Below are 20,207 nucleotides of genomic sequence, written 5' to 3'. Positions count from 1 at the left end.
AACGAAATAATCTGGGCTCAAGGAAATTCCTTAGAAACTTGAAGGCAGTAAATGTGTTCGTAAACACAGAACAGTCTTCTGAAAGTCAGAAAAGACTTCTGCCACATCTGAAATCAAGTGAGAAAATAATCATTGAAGAAACAATCATTGAGGATGAAAGTGCGGAGATTTTACAGAATGAGCTGCTCAATCTTTCAACATATGAAGAAGAAATCTGCATTGAAGAAAATGAAGAGCAAGCCGCTGAAAACTCAGCAGAATCATCCGCACCCCATCCTGATGATAAACCACTGGCAAAATCCATACAAGACTTGACAAAAGGTGGACGAATCTGCCAACTAATACTCCCTAAGGATGTTATCAAAGCCTCAAACACCCCACAACAAGAGGCCAAGTTCGAGACTATGGACGAGAAAAGGAAGCGGCAACGAGCTTCAAATGGAATGGGTAAAATCACACATGAAAAAAAACCCTGGAGCAACATACTAGAAGAGACAAAGGGGAAGGATGACGCTGAAACACACGGGCCGTGCATTCCAGCTCGAGATTGCCCGAGACAATCTTGTCCGAGGGATCTCATGGTAAAAACAATTCTTAAAGAAAACGAAGGAGGACGGAGCCAGTCTAGCAGAAAGAATACCTTGCAAGCTGAGAAACACAAAAAACCTGGAAGATATGTGTTGATTCTGGAACGAATCTTGGACTCAAAAGACGGTCTAACACTAAATAGAAACAACGTACTACGCCTACTGCACCATGTGCCTGGTCTTCGTTCTATAGAATCTAACGACATCCAAACTGTCGAATTTGTCAATGACCAGCAGAATGACAAAGTACAGCTTCATATTGATTCAATATTAATATGTGACCTACTCATCAATGCGATCCACTTCTTGTTGTCGCTGGGTTTCGACATTCATGAAGAAGGAACCACATCTCAGATAACAACAATTTCTAAAGACACATCAAGAAATGGTGCAGAAGCATATAAAACTCGACCAAAAAATATTGAGAACGTTGTCGATGCCCAAACACCAATAATGATAGAGCAATCAGATCAGTTATCAGATGGACCGCAGAGTGAAAAAGATAGCAGTGCCAAAAATCAAACACGATGCACGTTTGGCGAACAAATCAAAATTACGATAAATGGAAACACTAACACCCTGACTAATGAAAATAACCCAACAGAGAGTGCAGAGAAGCCAACTATGAATACAAATTGGAATTGGTTGGCAGGTGTTTTAGGTAGTAAATCGAGCTAATGCCAACTAGGGCCAGTTGACCCTACAATAAACATCTTATCATGGAACACGAGAGGTTTCGTACATCTGTTTAACGACACAAGGAACTGGAGTGATGACTTAACTATCATCTGTTTCCAAGAAACATGGCTGGCTACCTGCCCATTGTCAGATGCATACGAACTAGTAATAAATCCTGCCATAACAAGAGCCAAGGGTCGTCCGTCTGCTGATCTCTTGACCATGATAAGGAAAAACACTTGCTGGAAACTAATAAAAACATTAAATCTATATCCATTCATACAGTACTCTGTGATTTCCGCAAAGAATGAGACAAATAACATCACAGAACAAATCCACATCATCAACATCTACTGGCACCATAAAAAACGCGGGAAGATACAAGTTCAAAAAGATGGTGTGTGACCTGATTGATGAAATAAATAGTGGTACTCATAATTCAAACATTATCTGTTGTGGAGATTTCAATTTAGACTGTGTGAACGGATCCAAGGCAATTGGATCTAAAAATCTAGCACAACAACTGGTCACAAAATGGTGTACTGAACTTGAGGAAAGAAATGTATACATGATGAACGGGAACATCAAAGGCGACATCCCTCCAGAAAAAACCTGGAGAAGCATGAATCAATCTTCCACAATAGATTACTTCTTCATATCAGATAGCCTACAACAACGAGCCGTGTCCCTGAATATCACAGTCGATTCAAATAGTGACCACAGTCAACTAAAATTATCACTAAAAATGACAAACATCAAGAAACCTCAACAATGGAATAACCAAGTTGTCGCCGAACCTAATAGATCACGGCTAAAGATAAATCCTCAAGATGTTAAGATTCTGACAGAGTCTTATGACAAATATGTAAAAATTGCCACAGAAAAGAAGCTTGAATACAACTGTCTTCTAGAGCAGTTTATGACTATAAACAAAGGAGAGATAAGACCATCTTTCCAACCGAAACACTACTTTGATAAACAAGTACTCAAAAGAAAACAACAACTTCGTAAAGAATTAAGGCAGCACAAAAATCTAAAAGTCAAAAATCAAATACAGGCGATTAAAATCAGCAAACGAAAATACAAAAACTGGCAAATATCCCACAAAGCAATTATGTGTCAAAATGATAGTGAATCAATGCTTGCCAGCCTCAACAATAAAAACTCTTCTGAGTTTTGGAAATTAATAAACAGCATTGATTGCAATCAAGACTCAATTCAAATATCTATGGTGAGTGAAAAAGACTGGATTAAACATTACAATACAGTCTACGAGAAAAACAGCACCACCATTGACCCTCCAATGCCTCAGCTTTCAAAATGGGATCTTCAGTTCGACAGAGAGGACATTCTATCGAGCATCAAACAAAGTTCCTCCTCCAGGGCGCCAGGTCCTGATGGCCTAACAAATTTCACACTCAAACAAAATCCTGAAGAATGGGCCAATTTTCTATCAAAACTGTTTGCCGTCATTGCCAATGAAGGAAATATACCATCTAGCTGGAAAACTGCGATCATCATTCCAATCTTCAAAAAAGGCAACAGGGCTGAACCGAAAAACTACCAATTGCCTTATTGGATGTGTTGGGAAAAATATTCGCAATTCAACTGCAGAAACAACTTCTCAAGTGGATTCAAGATTCTAACCATGTGCACTCCCGTCAAGCAGGCTTTGTTAAGGGCATAGGCTGTGGCCTGAATCTCCTTTTGTTGAATATACTCAAAATGGATGCAATAAAAAGAAACAAAAAAAAAAATATCTGGCATTTGTGGACCTGTCGCAAGCATTTGACAGCATTGACAGAGAATTACCCTGGAAGAAAATGTCCGAGTGGAAATGCCTAAGCAGCCTACTCCTAGCAATAAAAGCATTACATACCAACACCGAGATAACAATAAGGCTGGACAAAAGGAGAACTTTATCAACTCCAATAAAAACATACAGAGGAGTAAAACAAGGGTGTCCCCTGGCCTCGATTATCTTCAATCTTTTCATCTCAGACCTTGGTATGCTTTTGAGTTGAAACATCAATGATGCCCCATGGGTGGAAAAAGTCAAATCTAAATGCAGGCAACTGACAGCGCAAGCCTGCATTGTAAATATGAAATATGGGAAACATTCACTAATACCAGCTTTGACTTTCTACAAAATGAAGGTCATCCCGGCCCTAATTCATGGAGCTGATTGTGCCTTTGGATGTCCTGCGGAAGTCTGGGCCTCACTGGAACACTCTTTTTGGTCCAAGGTATTGCAGTTACCTCCAGGAGTTCCAACCGCCTGTATAAGATTTGAGCTCAGCCTCCTATCCATTAATGGGAGAATTATGTGGAATATGTTAAATGAATATCGCAAGGCCACAGCTGAGAAGTCACAACTACAATACAACATTTTAAAAGATCTAGCCAAAGAGTCTGGCGACACTGTCCTCTTAATGTGGGCCCATCATTGTGAAAAAATCCTTAGCGACATAGGAGCAGACAAAAGTATGCTCCTAGAAAATCCAAATAAGGTCAAATCATTGTTCTGGACCCAAGATTGGATCGACACTGGTGATACGTGCAAAAAACATAGAATCATGAAGCTGATGCCTAATGAAGAGAGAAAATTGAATGGGATCATGCCATATCTTCAAAAATTCCTCGACAAAAATCGAAGAGCAATTTTTATGAAATATCGCCTCAATCATTTGCCCAACGAGAAAATTTGAGCACATGGAAAGCTGCCGGCCTAAAGTCTCAAATGTGTCGCCTTTGTGATAATGACATCGAAACCTTGAAACATCTAACATTAACATGCCCTAAGTTGACACATGAACGCACAAAGCACCTAGGAAGTTTCATTTCAGCAAGACCAACAATGTCCACTGAAGACTGGTGGAAACAACTTTCTCAGGATTCGGACCGTAGTCTAACATTCGAGCTAACCTTTTTTCTGGAAGCAATGGTGGAAAAACTATTAAAGGCAGAAGCGAACCTAGAACCCAACAGCCAAAGACACTAAAAATGGCTAAATCATTTAGCGCATGCTGAACTAAGTGCCAGCTCTTACCGGTTTTTGGAAAACATGCTATGGACTTAATTTTCAATATGTGGTTGATGCTTAACTACCTTGAAAAATGGTTCCTGCAGGGCTTCTGGCGCAGGGTAGATGATGGCCCTACGTTTGTTTCTGCCTTTTCCCAAGCTGTTATTCAGATTTTGTTTCATTCTTGTTCTTCTGTAACTTACTTTTTTAAAGGTTTGTAACAAACCAATAACAAAAAATTTTTTAAAAAAAAGGAACATTCGACCACTCCCTGGCCTACTGGGAGTTCATTTGCTAAGATGCCCATGCTGACTGTGTCCTCCTCTTCCAGGAGTCCAACAGTCACAATGGCCTGCTTGAGTCTCCCCTTGCAGGCTGGCTCTCCCTTTCTATGTGTCATCTCCCCACTGTGAGGTGTCTTGGACTTTGGTACGTGGAGGCTTCCCCATGGCACCTGCAAACATCCAGACGTCTTCATATGGCTTCTGGCGTCCCTGCAGTGTGTTGTTACTTCTGGACAGCTCCCCTTCTCTTTACACAGAAGCCGGTTGGCTCCTCGTAGTACTCTCTCTCCTTACGATTTCCTGGTAGACACCGAGGGAGACAGCCTTCTCCCGCCAGCAGGGTTCTCAGTCGGCTTTTGCCTTTGTTTAAATCTCCCGGCTGCAGGTAGACACTCACAACAACTAGAGCGCTGTTTGCGCTTTTGGTCTTCATTGCTCCATATTGCTCGACCCATCTTCCTCATCTCAGTCTCTTGGTATTTATGGAATGGAAGTCCATTCCTGAGGATTTGTATATAGAGTCCAGAGCAATGTCTTCAATGATTTTTAAGGATAAGTCAATTTTGGAGGACTTTTAGGCAGAATCTGAAAAGATGTGTTCTTGAGTCTTAAAGGGCAAACCAGATTTTAATGTTTTTTTTCAGATTCTATGAAAACATGTTCAGTACTCTTCCTAGGTGGACAAGGGGAAGCATGACAATATGCCATAAAGGCACTTGGCATGGACGAGGCATCCTCTAAAGGATGAAGGGGATACCATGTCTAATCCGATGATGCCATGACACCCTCCCGGAGGTTGTTTCCCCCCATGTGATCCTCCCTCATATAGCTGCCCCCAGTGTCAGGATCAGGTAGCTGCTGCCATCCCCTAGCCACATGGGGGGAGGCCACCTGCGGGAAAGGCCACCATCGGGTACATCACACCACACAGAAAACAACCTCTGGGTGTTGTGGGTGCGCGTGCCTCAGTGTTAGAGGTGCCCTCACTCTTCTTGATCTGTCTCAGTTGACAAACCATGGGACTGGGATTTTCCTTCATGTTTTTGGGGACCTTTCTTAGAGGAAGGGTCAGAACCTTTGTCCTTTCCGTCCCTGTGTTTGTTATTATCACTCCCCTTGTTATCTGGTTTAGATGTTGTGGCTAAAGCCTTTTTCTGTACCTGAGCACTCACATACTTGTCGACTGTTGTTGCAAGCTCGCTAAGGTCAATGATAGTCTTGCCAACTAAATGCTGGAGTATCTCCATATTACGATGTTTAAGAATACTCTCAGATCAAATAAAATGAAACATGCCCTGAAACGTGTTAACTTTGTTACCTGTAACACACCCATTCTGATATTTCAGCGATTGATGCACAAACGCTTCAAAGGTTTAACTCCCCTTTTTGGTGAGCTCTCTTATGCTCTTTAGGTATTGTTGTGGGGTCTTGCAGAACTTCCTGAGGACAGAGTTTGAGAGGTGTAAGCAGAGAGATTAGTTTTTTAGTGGGTTGGTTAGTGGTAGCGCTCCATTGTACCTCCTCTGCTTTGGCCACCTGTAGTACACGTTCCTGCCAGTGTCATGTATTGTGGTGTGCTGGGTGGTGTCTCCCTCCTCTACTCTGTGGAGAGTTGTGGGTTGTCTGCCGGCTATTTAGTGGTGATGCCTCCTCCACCCTCCCCCCATGTTCAGATTAATGTATGTCTATACTGCTTTGGACCCTGGCATACCCTGGTGAGCAGCCGCCATCACCTCCCTGGGCCTCTTGAAGGGAGAGGAAACCTCTTCGCTGTGCCCTTGAGCTACCTGGGCCCTGTGGTTTATCTGCTCGGTCGACATTCATTACCCATTAACTCTTGTGCCCTCTGTCTGTGGTTCAATCTAGGATGCTCCTGTCTCTTTTTTTAGCCTCTGGTAGGGCCCTTCATGGGAACCCGGGTCTCCCTCCCACTCGGAAGTATCTTCAACTCCCTGCACTTGTCGTGGTTCAGTCTAGTCCTCCTTCTTGCAATATGTGTGTTCATTCGAGGGGTGTGGGTGTTGCTCATTCGTTTTCGTCCAGTTCTGATTTGAAGAGCCAGGTTTTTATGAGTTTTCTGAATTTTAGATGATCATTCATGTTCTGTATTTCTCTCGGGAAGGAGTTCCACATTTGTGAGTTTAGGCAAGAGAATGCTGACCCACCACAATATTTATTTGTGTACGGTTTAGGTTCCAGACAGAAGACGTTGCTGAATCTGAGTGTTCTGGTCAGTTGGTAAATAGTGATTTTCTTTTGTAGGAATTATGCTCCTTGGCAGTGGATTGCTCTGTGTGATATGCACATTGTTTTGAATGTGATTTATTTGTGACTGGCAGCCAATGTAGCATCTTTAGCGCCGGAGTGATATGGTCCTTTCGTGAGAGTTTGAGAAGTCTGTCTGGCCATTGTCATAAGGTTAAATTAAGCCCATGAGGAGGTGGTGCCTAGGCTTTCCTTGGGAGCCACCATAGGAGACACTTCTCTACCCACTGTAAGATTTCCAGGCCTCCTTCTGGGCCTTGAGCTCCATCTTGCACAGCATCACATAGTCCCTCTGCTTCTGCTAAGCTAGAGCTTCTTCAGCCTTCTGTTTCCAGTCTGCTAAAGCATCAGCTTCTCTTTGCTTTTTCTCAGCTAGGGCTACCTTTCTTTCTTCCTATCAGAGTCATCCCCAGTGAGACTCAACCAGGATCTCCTGGAGGCTTGGGACCTGGCTGAACCACGGATTCTAACAGATGCTTGTGACTTGTGGAATTCTTGGGACCTTTGGGAAACCACACTACCCGCATTCTCAGAGGAATGATGCTTAGTGTTATCACTGTCACACTCCCTGAATGCTTTAATGGCTCTCCAGATGTATGGTCCGCTGGGCTAGGGGTACAGCTTGCTGCTGGTCTCCTGGAACCTGCCAACCTGCTAGCTTTCTCAAAAACCTGGACGCTTTTTAACAGGTCAGCCCTTTTAACCTTACTGCCATGAGAGAGTTCCCCTCTCTTGACAGAGTTCGCTCAATATGTTGCTTTCAAGTCTGCACAACACTTATGTCGAGTTCCATGGTAGTCAAAAAATACCTGCCAGTGTTGCTAACATTAATTGCATACAGTTATTTTGGCTGACTAAGCTGTAGGCACAGCCTTTCTCAAATTTCACTGCTGACACCATTGTGACAATTTAACTTCTGTACTGCAGGAGTACAAGGATGAGTAGAGGCTGAAGCGGTGACACAGCCCTCAAACATCTACAAACCAAGAGTGAATCCAATCATAGGCACAGTTAAGAGATAGATATACCTTCTTTACCTTTGTGATAGCGTGGGCTAGTCTTGTCCTTCCCGTCCTCCTGCTCCTTGTCCTGCCTTGTTCTCTTTCCTGTTCCCTTTCTCTGCCTGCCTTCCACTTTTGTTCACCTCCTAACCCGCTTGCCTGTGGGAATTCACCTGAAGCCTTCCTTCCTGCTACTCCTGTACCGTCTTCATGCCAGGTGTTCCTCCTAGCTATTCCCATATCCACTTGTCTCCAGGAGTACCTACCTGCTGCTCCTGTTATCACCTGTACTTCTGGAGCTTTAATCCAGCCATCTACATCAGTCCCCAAGCACTGATCAGTGTGTCTGCAATGGGGTGCTCCAAAGCCGGTTCTGTTTCCACGAAACCTTAGATCAGTGCAGTCTGGACGCCCAAACAAGACGAGAGTCTGGTTTGCTTCCTCCTGACAAGCCATCTAATACAGGCACTAATCAACAGTGTGACAAAGTTCTTGACACATAGCCAGAGGTTGGTTGTTCCCTACGCATGGAGGTTCCTACTAGGCTTGACTCCTAGAATTCTTCTGGCTTTTTAATTAGAACTGACTGGGACAAATGACGGTTTGTCAGACCCTTTTTTCTGGCTCCTGCTGGGTGAGAAAAAGGAAATGCGGTCCTTCCAGACGTGTCCAGGTTTTGGTAAGTCAGGTGGAGCAAACAAGACCTTCTTAATTCAACTACCAGTGGTTGGGCGTTCTGCTGAGGGAATGGAAATATCCTCTCAGTTGGGGTTTCCACAGGAAGTCATCTCTGACAAGGGACCCCACTTCATGTCTGTGGCTATGCAGATACCACAGAAAGTCAACTGGACTTTTGCCTGCCAAACTGCGTTTCAGTGCCTGAAAGATGGTATGCACACAGATCTAGTTCTAGAGACCCTAGACTATGGACAGGAATTCAGATTTCCTACAGAGACGTGTAAATCTGTAGATGGAGCAGTTTAACCACAGCTTAACTCAGAGGGGTGGATCTGTTTGCTGCCTACCTCAGCAAGTAGCTAACCTCTCGGGAAAGAAACTGGGTCATGGCTGAGAAGAATCCAAAGATTTGGCATTGGCCGTATCACTGCAGAAGTCACATATGTTTGTACTGCCTAATCTCGGACCTAATCCCTCATAAGCAGATGGCCTCATTGAATATTGACACTGAGGACGAGCATGACTCAACCATTTTTGGCTCGGGTGTGCGACAGACAGCCATCTGTGAGGGGGGTTGGAGCCTGAGTTTTTTTGGATTTTTTTATAATAAAATGATTTGGGTAATTTTGTTTCTCACTGTGGGATCTGTCAAACAGACCCTGCTTTTAATACGGTGCCTGCCAAAAGCATAATTCAACCAGATCTCTTGCTGTGACAGTCTACTGACATCCCGAGCAGTTGCCCTGCAGTGGCACAGGGCAGGTTAAATGGACACATGTGCATTCCTCAATATAGTTGCTGGAACTCAAAGTTACAACAGGCAGATAAGGGCTAGCTTTTCTCTGTCTTCATCTCTAGTTCAAGATATGATTGTGTGCTCCAGACTCCAGGGGGCAGATTCATATCTTAATATGAGCCCTTCTTATTTTGAGATGGTGGCTACTGAGATTACACAGTTATGCAGCCACGTGCATCATATGTCATTTTATTGTCCGCTTGGTTTACCGTGACTCATTTATGACTGGGGCTCTGGTGTGAAATAAGCTGTTTGTGCTGGGTGTACCCACAAAAACCATGTTGGGTTCATCCCAGTAAGCCCTCTCTTTGATCCCCTGAGAAACATTGTCACCTTCCCCCAGTGAACATGAACACTCTGTGGTAGTTCTCCTGAGAAACGTTACTTCAAAGACAGCCCTGTCACTTCACTGGCCACCTCGCACCAGCATGCTGATTATTGGAGTTCTTTCGATGTAGGCAGACAGAGGAAAGGGTCATGGTTAGAATAGCTCAGAGGCGAGCTTCAGTCCGAAGAGAATCTCACCATCTTGAATTTTGCTAGTGCTCTCAAACTTCCTGTCCCCCTCACTTCCCGCAGAAGAAACACTCTGGGTATGACATCAGTAGGCAAAGGACACTTATTAAGAAGCCTGGCTTGGACCCTTAACAACAGGCTTGCTATGGACCTTTCTAGTGTGTCATTCTGTCTGTATAAGGGGGTAACCCTCCCCTTCATTGAATAATCTTTGGACAATGCTTGAACAAGGATTCACTGTAAAATGATTGGGGATATAGGTCACTCCAAAGTCCTCTGTAGAGAAGTAAAGACCAGGAGCTCCACGGAAGAGGAAATCTCTTCCCCCAGTCCATCCCCTAGGCCTATTTGAGATAACCAGCTGGCTGGACATGGCCTACTGCAAGTGATACACTAGTGCCAAGGACACTGCTCACTAGAGGTTACTGAACACTGCAGTGCTCTCTAGAGACCTTCCTGGTTGAGAAGGGCCGAGGGCATGACTCATCTTGCCCTTGAGAACCTGGACTGGGACTCCCAGTGACCTTCGACACCAGTTTGGGCTCCTTTGATGCTGTCCAAGCTACCTCAAGGGACTCGCCGGAGTCATCTTCAACCTTGAAACTTGACTGCATGGCTCGACACTGTTAAGCACTGAACAACAAGAACTAAAGTTATTTTAAGTGGACTTATCCCACTGGTCTGCCGTAAAGGACCCTGGTGACTTTTAAGCCCCAATCTCTACCTTTTCAAACATATATTCATTATCTTTGACATTTTGCTACAAAAGAATTAGGCGCGTTAGCCACTACTCATTCCTGTACACCTGCAATGCAGTAATTGCATCAGAGTTTGGGAGGGAGGATCTCAGAGGATAGTGTCCTTCTTTCTCCCTCTTATGTAGGTCATATGTTGAAATCCCAGCTAAGTAGACTTCGCCTTTCAAACTGCAATTCCCTAAGTAGGAGGGTACTGACATTTCCCAGCATAGCATATATACGTTTTAATGAGATAGTAATCACTCTTTTCAGCAGTGCTGTTATCTTTTATCTGGTACTATGCTTTTGTTTCTATTGCGTTTATATAGCCCTGAACATCGTCAGACATGCCCTTCAGAGTGCTGAAATGGTCTGCTGGTGTGGTGTGCTGAAATGTACTAGGAAGACGTTTTGCATATACACAGGTTTGTACACATGACATTCCTCTGACCGCTTGCGCAACCACACAAACTCAAAGAGAACCACTTTTCAATACACTTGACCTTTTGAAAAACACACCACCAAGGCAACCTTTCATGCACAACCACATCCACACATACACCTTGGCTCCTATACATGTCATGTGCAATACTTGTAAACAATAACTGAAAAGAGTAAATATAACGGAAATGAGTAAATAGCATGCAGCAGGGCACAATTGCTAATATAAAAATAAATAAATAAAAAGCAGGGGGGGTGCGCAGGAGTGTTGGCTTTGTTGTTCTTCTCACTTTCCACATTGCCGCTGCTAACGCGAGGACGAACAAAGCCTTTCATCCCTTTCCATTCCTGCTGTGGTGCTACTATTCAAAAACTAGCTCCAGTCACGGAGAGAGGCAGAGTGTGCATGAGTGTTGGCTGTGTTGTTCTTCTCGCTTTCCACATTGCCGCTTCTAACGTGAGGACGAACAAAGTCTTTCACCCCTTTCCATTCCTGCTGTGGTGCTACCATTCAAAAACTCGCTCCAGTCGCAGAGTGATGCGGAGTGCGCAGGAGTGTTGGCTGTGTTGCCTGGGAGGCTCAGAGACTGAGGGAGCTGCTTGCAGATCGTGGGAGCACAGATTTGTTACATACTACACCATGGACGGTGTGCATTTTTTTCCAATGCCACAAACCAGACAGCAGCTAAAGTCTCAGGTGGGCAGCTTACCTTTTAAACCCTCTAAGAACTAAAAATATTATTTGCCCCAATCCCGATTACCAGACACCTCTCAAAAGTGGGGGGCACCATTGCCAATGAAGGATGCTAAAACCTGGCTCTAGGATTCTAATGGGGGTGTGGAATGCCTGGGATTAGCAAATGCTCTGAAGGGGAAAGAACTTCCAAAACTGCCAGCTAACGCCCCTAATGCTAAGGGTCTTCTGTCCTTGGTTCCATTGGGGGAGAATATGAAGCGATTGGTCAGCTCGCCGGCTTCAAATTCTTCGAAATTCCCCCTTCTGATTAGGAGCAATGTTCTTGAACTCACAGATGCAGAAATTCTGCAATGTGAAACTGCTTTAGACAATTCCGTGATGAGCAGAGTGGTGGCTGAGAAAAAAACAGGATCCATGGATGGTCTTCAGCCGAGTTTGAGTATAGAAGATCACCACCCCCCTTGCATTCTACAGGAGGGTTGTTCCCCTTTTCCCGCCGGCGGTTCGCAACAGAACAATTCTTTGCCGCAGATGTACACAGTCGACCGGATCACGCCTCTTCCTATTTTTCCTGGTTGTTCTCGATCAGAGGCTTTAACAGAGGCCTTGTTGAAAGGTATTGATCATGGGATTCTTGAGACTCTCCCTACAGAGAATAATGTTGTCTTGAGTTCAGAGTACATTGCCAAAAAAGGGGAAAATTAATGGCTTCTTCCCCTGGTTGGCATACAAGAGGTGTGTAATAAAACGACTGTAATTCGACCTCCTACGCCAACATGTATTATGCCTCTCGTGACAAATGACCCTAACCTACAACTGAAGGTGAGCCTCAAAACATCCAGCAAGGGAGTGACTTCTGTATGTAAAGATCAACAGCGTCTAATGTCCTTATCAACAGATACCCAAATGCAGCAAACGGCTCCTCTAGAGTCTCATCCTTCATCTGTGGTTCTTTCTTTAAATGATTCGTTTTTTTCACCTAAATCTCTGGATGATCCAGGCCACGGCTTGAACTCTATAGCATTTAAGCCTCAATGTGGCATGATGGCAGCTATATGAAACTATGAATGACGATGCAAAGGATCAGATGACCCTCCTTGCTATGATCCACTCGAAAATGATATACATTGAATTTTTTGTAACATCATTGCAATCTAGAGTGGATCATGAGGCGGAATGTGCGAATGTGATGCAAAGAAAACTACAAGAAGCTTTAGAAAGGGCAGATAAAAAAAGCCTATCGAATTTGGTGTTGCAATTACTTCAACAGAAGTCCCTCGTTCTAAACAGGAAAGCTGGGTTTCTGACTCCTCAGATTCCAGAGGTGTCTGCCATTGTGAATGATGAGTGCGTTGAGACCACCCAACTGCAGTATAATGTAAACAATTAAGACTCCTCTAAAGAGCCAGTGACTGCAGAGTAGACAAGACAGCAATTCAGATAATCTTGCCTCCGATGGTAAGGGATGACACAGGGGAAATTGGGACAGAAAATCAAACCGCTTGTGAACCTGTGACCTAGGTGGCCAAGGTGTTGGATTCACATTCTGTCCCCACTTGGTGAAGGGTCCAACAGCCCTGGACACAACTCCTGATTTACAGCCCTTTTTTATATTCCAGAAAAGGAAAAAGAGAAATCTTAGTATATTACCGCCTGAAGACACTCCTCAAATGAAAATGTAAAAGAATTTGCTGATGCCTAAAAACAAAATTCTAACAATGCCAGTCTGTTTATCAGAAACCTTCCTACTCCATGAGACAAAGACTCTCGGGCCTTTAGTCTACAAGTTCCGTCTGTTTGTGCTCAGGAGTCGGCTAATCTAGTAAGTGTATCTTTAAACAGATATCGTAAGAACTCGGATGGATCCGGTAATAACTGCGGGTCGGTTGACGAGGACTGTTTAAACGTTTCCACATATATGATCGGGGATGAAGAACTCAGTGAGGAGACGTCAGCCCCTCTGGCGGTGTTAGCCTTAGCTGCTTGTACAATGAAAAAATCAGAGGAGATTGTTCAACTGGATCTTCAGAGGGCTAAAGCAACCGCCGGTTCAATCTTTGGCTCCATCATGACTGACAAAATCCCCTCTTCAAAAGTGACAAAGGCTCCAAGCCCATATTTGACGCTTCCTGATAAAAGATGAACAACATTACTAGAGGGGGGACCTTCACACATACGGGATTGCCTAGACCCAATAATTAGGGATTGATGCGTCCCTTCTGTGGAGTTTGAGTGTGACATAGAACTCGCAGGGCGGGAGCTAGCAATGCAGCGCAGGATAATAAGATCGATCAGCAAAGAGCAAGCAGAAACAACATAGGGGCTTGTATGGTAAATTTGGAGCGACTACTGTCGGTTGATGAAGGCCTTATCATGAATCACTCCAACATTTTGAGACTTCTGCACAATGTTCCCTTGCGGCATTCGCAATAGAATAAGCTGCAAGCATAGTGATGGGATGGTCTATGACGTTATTTGTTGAGCATGCGCTATTCGCCATTCTAGAGAAACCAAAAGGCACGTTGACTTCTCAAAGGGCTTCTGCCTATGAGGTAGTCATATCCAATACGGCGATCAAAATAGTTTGATGCAGAATAGTGAATCCTGCCATGTTTGTAGCTGAACCACTGGCAGAAGATGAGCATGCGCATGACTGTGCAAATTATGAAGAGTTCTATGACGAAATCCCTAAAATAAAAGAAAATGCCTTGACAGGTGGAGAAATACTTTTTATTGATGGTTCTCCAAGAATCAATCAAAATGATGGACAGCGATACACAGGTGCCGCTGTGGTAAAACACACAGCCAATGGGCAGTTTCAAACGTTGGTAAGTGCACGACTCCGGACTCACTATTCAGCACAGGCTACAGAGCTAGTGGCGCTGATTGTTACGCTCGAGAATCATGCAGACCAGGAAGTAACACTGTACAGCGATTCCGCCTATGTGATGTCAACGGTGCATGCAGGGTTAGCACGTTGGAAAAGGAGGGGCTACCTCCGAGCGGATGGCACGCCAGTGCAGCACGCCGCCTTATTGGACAGGCTTATTAAGTCACTGCAACTCCCAGTAGCCATCGCAGTCTTTAAATGCGCAGCACATACTAAAAGGGCAGACTTTATCTCACGTGGAAACCAAGCAGCAGACGATGAAGCGAAACTCGCTGCATGTTCAGAAAATGTAATGACCTTTGAAATGCCTGATGTAAATGAGAAAATGGTTATAATGAAAGCAGGCCTGCTAAGAGGCTTGGTCACAGAACTAACACAAGGGACAGGAAACTAACATCCTTTGATATGCAATGTGTCAACTTAAAGCTAGCTCATTTTACGATCCAGACAGATCCAGCCTCTGCGATGATTAATGGCCATGCAAGGGGAGAACCCTAAGCTTTTGTGGTGGGCCATATCCCTACAGGGATTAGATATGGACATCCAGCACAATGATGTCTGAAAGATATAGTGATTTCTCAAGAACGCAGTTGATGGATGTTCAGGGGGAAGCACCTCAAGATGAGAAGGATTTGTGGATGTGAAAAGGGTGTTCTTTAAACCCCTCTGAAACATTGTGGCGACAAGACACACTGGTAAACCGGTGATGCCTGTATCCTCATTAAAGGTGGCGCTGGAACAGCTACACTACCCTGCGCACACAACTAGAGAGAACCTTGCTGCAACTATTGCAGAGGATTGGTTCGTACAAAATTTGTTAGAGCATATTGCATTCTATTGTAGTGAACTGCATCGTGTGTCAAAAATATACGGCTGGGCACACACTGTGCACAGTTAGGGGAGTTATTCCAAGACCTACTGTCCCCTTTCAACATTTGCTTATCGACTATGTCGACATGCTGGAGGTATGTAATGGATATAGATACATGATTGTTGTTGTTTGTCCTTTTTCAAGATGGATTGAGGCTGGTCCGTGTACATACCCAGACTCTACCTGCTGCCAAATTCTTAGTGCGAGAAGTGTTTCCCAGATGGGGAGTATGTGAAGTAATGAGGTCAACAATGGCCCACATTTTGTGAATCAAACATTTGAGCAGATCAGTTTGTTGCTTGGTATAAAGCACAAGTTCTCTTTGGCCTGTAACCCACAAGGAAATGGGATCTGTGAACGGCTCAACGGCTTGCTTAAAGAAAGGATAGCCAAGTTGAAGCTTACCTTGAAGAAAGCTTGGTTGCATTGCCTACCACTGGCATTGTATGCATTGAGGAACCAACCAGGTTCGGACCACCATCTCACCCCCCATGAGATAGTGACAGGGAGACGGATGAGGACACCCCTCATGCCTCCTTCCAGAGTTAGAAGTGATGCTCAGCCAACAGCAGAACTGTTAGGAATGGAGCTACGTGAGTATCTTATGTGTATGACTTCAAGTATCTCTGTCATTTCAGGTCAGCTACGGTGAAAAGGGTGTGGGGCAGTACAGAACACAGAAGGAGATGCTTCAACAAGTCATGTTCAAGAATTATGTCCTCCCCAATTATTCCCCGGATATGCGGTCCTAATCCGTAACTTCACGAGGAAGTGGCACGAACCAAGATTTAACAGCACTTTCATTGTGGAAGACGTCACGCCGCCTGCAGTCAGAGTGCAAGGCAGATGTGCTTGGACTTTCTTAGGCGACGTCAAAGTTTATACTGGAGAAACCCCTCTGCCCCCACCCCCTACAGAAGCAAGCATTAGGGAAGAACCGCAGCAAATGCAGACAAGGTCTATGCCGAGGAAGAAGGACGCAGAGGCTGTCGAGTGAAAAGAAAAGATTTAATTGGACTGTGGTTTGGTTCGGGACACTCTTTTAGCCATCTCTGAAAGGGTTAAGGGAAGCTGATGCGAACACTCTGTGCTGTCATTTCAGGGTGAAAGAAAAATATTTTGTTCTCAAAGCCACAGGAGCATTCTTAACTTTGGACTGAGGCATGGTTTAAGCCTTAATAAGAAGAGAAATATGCCAAGTTAATTTTCGACAATTGGAAGAGGGGGCAGTACCCCGATTAATTCCTCACTAAGTTCCTGTTTGGATTTGCACATGGTGATTCCTAATGACAACGTTTCAAGGATCATATTTGAAGTTTTTCTCTTCATTCTGCGCAGGTATCCGGCTAATGTGGGGAGAACTACTAGTGTTTATGTTTTTCTACAAGATCCTAAAACGGTCCAATAGTAAGGAGGTTGCTCACAGCAATTATTGAGCAGATTCTGCAGTTGCCAGAGTATAGTGGGGAAAGGACAAATGCCCATATCCGCTGATGAGGCTCACAGATTAGTAGGTGTAGTTTTCCATCGTTTGATTGAAGAATACCTGCATCTTGTTGGAAGACACACTGATGTGCACACGCTCCTAAGGGATCAGAGAAACAGTGCAGCACTAATCGAAATCTTGAGAGGCATCATACTGCAAGTGAACGCCTATTCTGCAAGACATCTGAAATCAGAGTGGAACTTTCCTTCAAGGGACAGATCGAGAGGTTGCTGGTTAGACGGTACTTTTGTTTCATGCTGAAAGAAATTCATCATGTAGTCTGGTCTAAGGAAGATTTGAGAAGTAGACTGGGAACTAGTGTATGTCGTTGAACTTGTCTAGCGTTTTCTTTCTTACTGGAGAGGCATCCACAAAGATGATTTCGAACTGAATGATTACCTGCACAGTACAGCTCACTTGGGAAATAACATCTGGTACCAGCATATGAAAGAAGTGGGAAGAAGACCCTCAAACGAGGAATGCTTTGTGTGTGCACTCCTGCCTTACATTATGGGGAAGTCTAAAATCTTTATAGCTATTGAAATAGATGTCCAGACAGCTCATTGTCTTTCACACGTAGCACTTTGAAAAACCAGAGGCCAGTAAATGCCTACCTCAAATGGACAGAGCCAGCTCTGATGAAGATGACTATATCCAGGATACGAAGACAAGAAACAGAGCCCATACTAAGAATCAAGTGATCAGATATGAGAAACCTGGAGTGAAAGGAGCTGGAATCAGATGGAAGGTAAACAAAAAATTGGAGAGTCCAGGACAATCTGCAGAGGGTATTCCAAGATGGAACAGAGGACAAATGCAGATCTGGGGATCAGTATTATCACCAGACGGATGGGAAGAAGGAGTGGTGATCTGCAGAGCCTGGGTGGTCATTGGTTGTTACAAACCTGCCATTGACATAGTGCAGAATGGCTGCAAGCCATTATGGCTAAGACATGCTAAGCTACTGACTTGGGTTGTAGATAGAGGAGGACCCTTGCAGATAGTGCCATTGGAAAGTTCAAAGCTGTGGCACAAGAAAAGTTGGAGAGAATCAGAACTGTGGTCGAATCTTTGGTCGAATCTTTGACGTACCAGGAATGGTACATGGAACAGCAGTTATGATGGATCATTATTGGGTCTATGGATCCAGGGCATAGATGAAGCTACCCCAGGATTGGCGGGGATGATGCTCATTAGTGAATGTCCATGTTCCAGCATTGGTGATTCCAAAAAGTGACCTACACCATGACAGTTTTCCAAAAGCAGATGCTCACCTGAGGAAGAAGAGATCTGTGGAGCAGATAAAGAGGATGAAGAGGTAGAACTATTCCTCAGCTAAGTCAATAGAAGCTTTTGACTTCATTCCATATGAGCACAGGCTGTTCAGCCAGACCTCATCAGTGTTCACCTTAATTTTCATGCCAAGAATCCAGGTTGGAGCAAATACAAAATGGCTTCAAATCAACAGATGGGAATTGTTACAGACGATCAACACTACCATAAAGGGGTTCAATGCTATCAGAGAAGAGATGAGAGCAATACGACTTATGACTCTTCAGAACAGATATGTCTTGGATATGATTACAGCAATTGATGGAGGTGATTGTACAAAAATCGGAGAATCATGTTGCACATTTATACCTTCTCATGATGACGAGAATGGCACCTTGACAGAGGCCATAGAAATGCCGACGAAACTCCATGGTCAGATGATAGACGAAGTAGAAGACATTGCTGATGACAGCTGGCTTGGATCACTCTTCTCTTGGATTCCTCCACAATGGATGGCACACATGTTCAAGTTTCTTGGAGCCCTGATCGTGTTGGTGTTGCTTGGATTTTGTGTGATCAAGATAATAATCTCACAATGTAAAAAGACAGCAAAGAAAGCCATAGGGATGAAGATCATGATCAATGTCGAATCAAGATGGAAAGCTAGAGACTTGACAGATGAAGAAATCAGAGACTTTGTGAAGGCCAGTATCCATGCACCTGAGGGGACGAAGTTCCTGTATCCAAAGAACCATAAGAAGTATGTGGGAATATGGATCTATTGCAGTCCAAGTGGACAATGTAGTCTTATGACATGGAACAAAGACGAGCATGTTAAATCAGCTGGATGTCTGAAGGGAGTCATAAAGATATGGATCCCAAAGAAGCTTTTCTTCAGACCTAAATGCCTGGATGTGAAAAATGATGAGAGAGTGGTCAATGAATCGCCCAGAGGGGGGAGTGTAGAGGAGGAGCCAAGTACCCCCACCTCAACCAGTCCGCCCCTTTTACCTGTATGTTAGAAACCAGAGTATGTGTCATACACAAAACAGTTGATCCAACAAAGAGCAGAGTATGGACTCTGTGCGGTACCAGTGAAAATACCGACAGCAAAGAGACTCCTGGAGGCAAGGTTCCCATTGAGAAAACCATACCTGCATACAAGAAAATATGATGACCATTTGCATGAAATCCCGGAAGAAGCAGAGCCGATAAACGGCAAGGAAGAATGGTAACGTCACCAACCATTGCCAGTATTCATCACACAGAGCTGAGATGACTTACCTAGAAGAGATGCAGAGACCAGAGAATGCAGATATTCTATAAGGCATCAAGAAAGTATCAAGGATAAGTGACATCTTGAGATCAAGGTGAAGAAGCTAATGCCACAGAAACAGATGAAGACATTGAGTCATTTTACACGTGTACTGATGCAAAAGAAACGCAAGCAGGCAAAGTAATCTTCAAAGCTAGCCTTAAGCTTAATAGTGAATAGATTGCGGCAAGCTTCGACATATACATATATACCTATGGATAAGTAAAGGATGGATGTGTCCACTACGCATTATAGCAGTGCTGGACATTAGCAAGAAGGCCTAATTTCTTGTGTGTCGCAGTTAAAAAGCAAATTGAATTACAGAGTGAATCTCAGCAGACAAGGCTGGGTGAGCCAAAGAAGCCAAGGTCTTATCAAAGTGGAGTGAACTGACATTGGATACAAATCATGTGAAAGAACATAATTCCTGTTCACAAGGCATGAACATAACAAGGAAGACGTCAGAGGTCTATTAAAAAATCATATTAAATGCACCAAAAGGCTCGATTTTATGGTCTCTAGTCACATGGAAGTATGAAGTTGGACGAAAAAGATGGTCACATCTACGCACGAGTGCAGAGCGTGCCCTCACTCCCTAAATTTCTCAGAGCTAAGAGCAAACTCAAGGCCGAGCTTCAAAGCCTAATTGACAGTTGATCACCGAGGGG

General features: G+C 44.1%; 1 protein-coding gene across 1 annotated transcript in view; it reads left to right on the top strand.

Annotated features, from left to right (window-relative positions):
• LOC138492985 (uncharacterized) overlaps positions 1-20,207 on the top strand; it is a 174,504-nt gene that overhangs the window by 148,651 nt on the left and 5,646 nt on the right. The gene's annotated exons all lie outside the window — the stretch shown is intronic.

The sequence above is a fragment of the Ambystoma mexicanum genome, chromosome 10, assembly GCF_040938575.1.
Source record: "Ambystoma mexicanum isolate Mex_15411 chromosome 10, UKY_AmexF1_1, whole genome shotgun sequence".
NCBI classification, from domain to species: Eukaryota; Metazoa; Chordata; class Amphibia; order Caudata; family Ambystomatidae; genus Ambystoma; species Ambystoma mexicanum.
The sequence above is the reverse complement of the archived record's forward strand: the minus strand, read 5'-3'. Positions and strand labels throughout refer to the sequence as shown.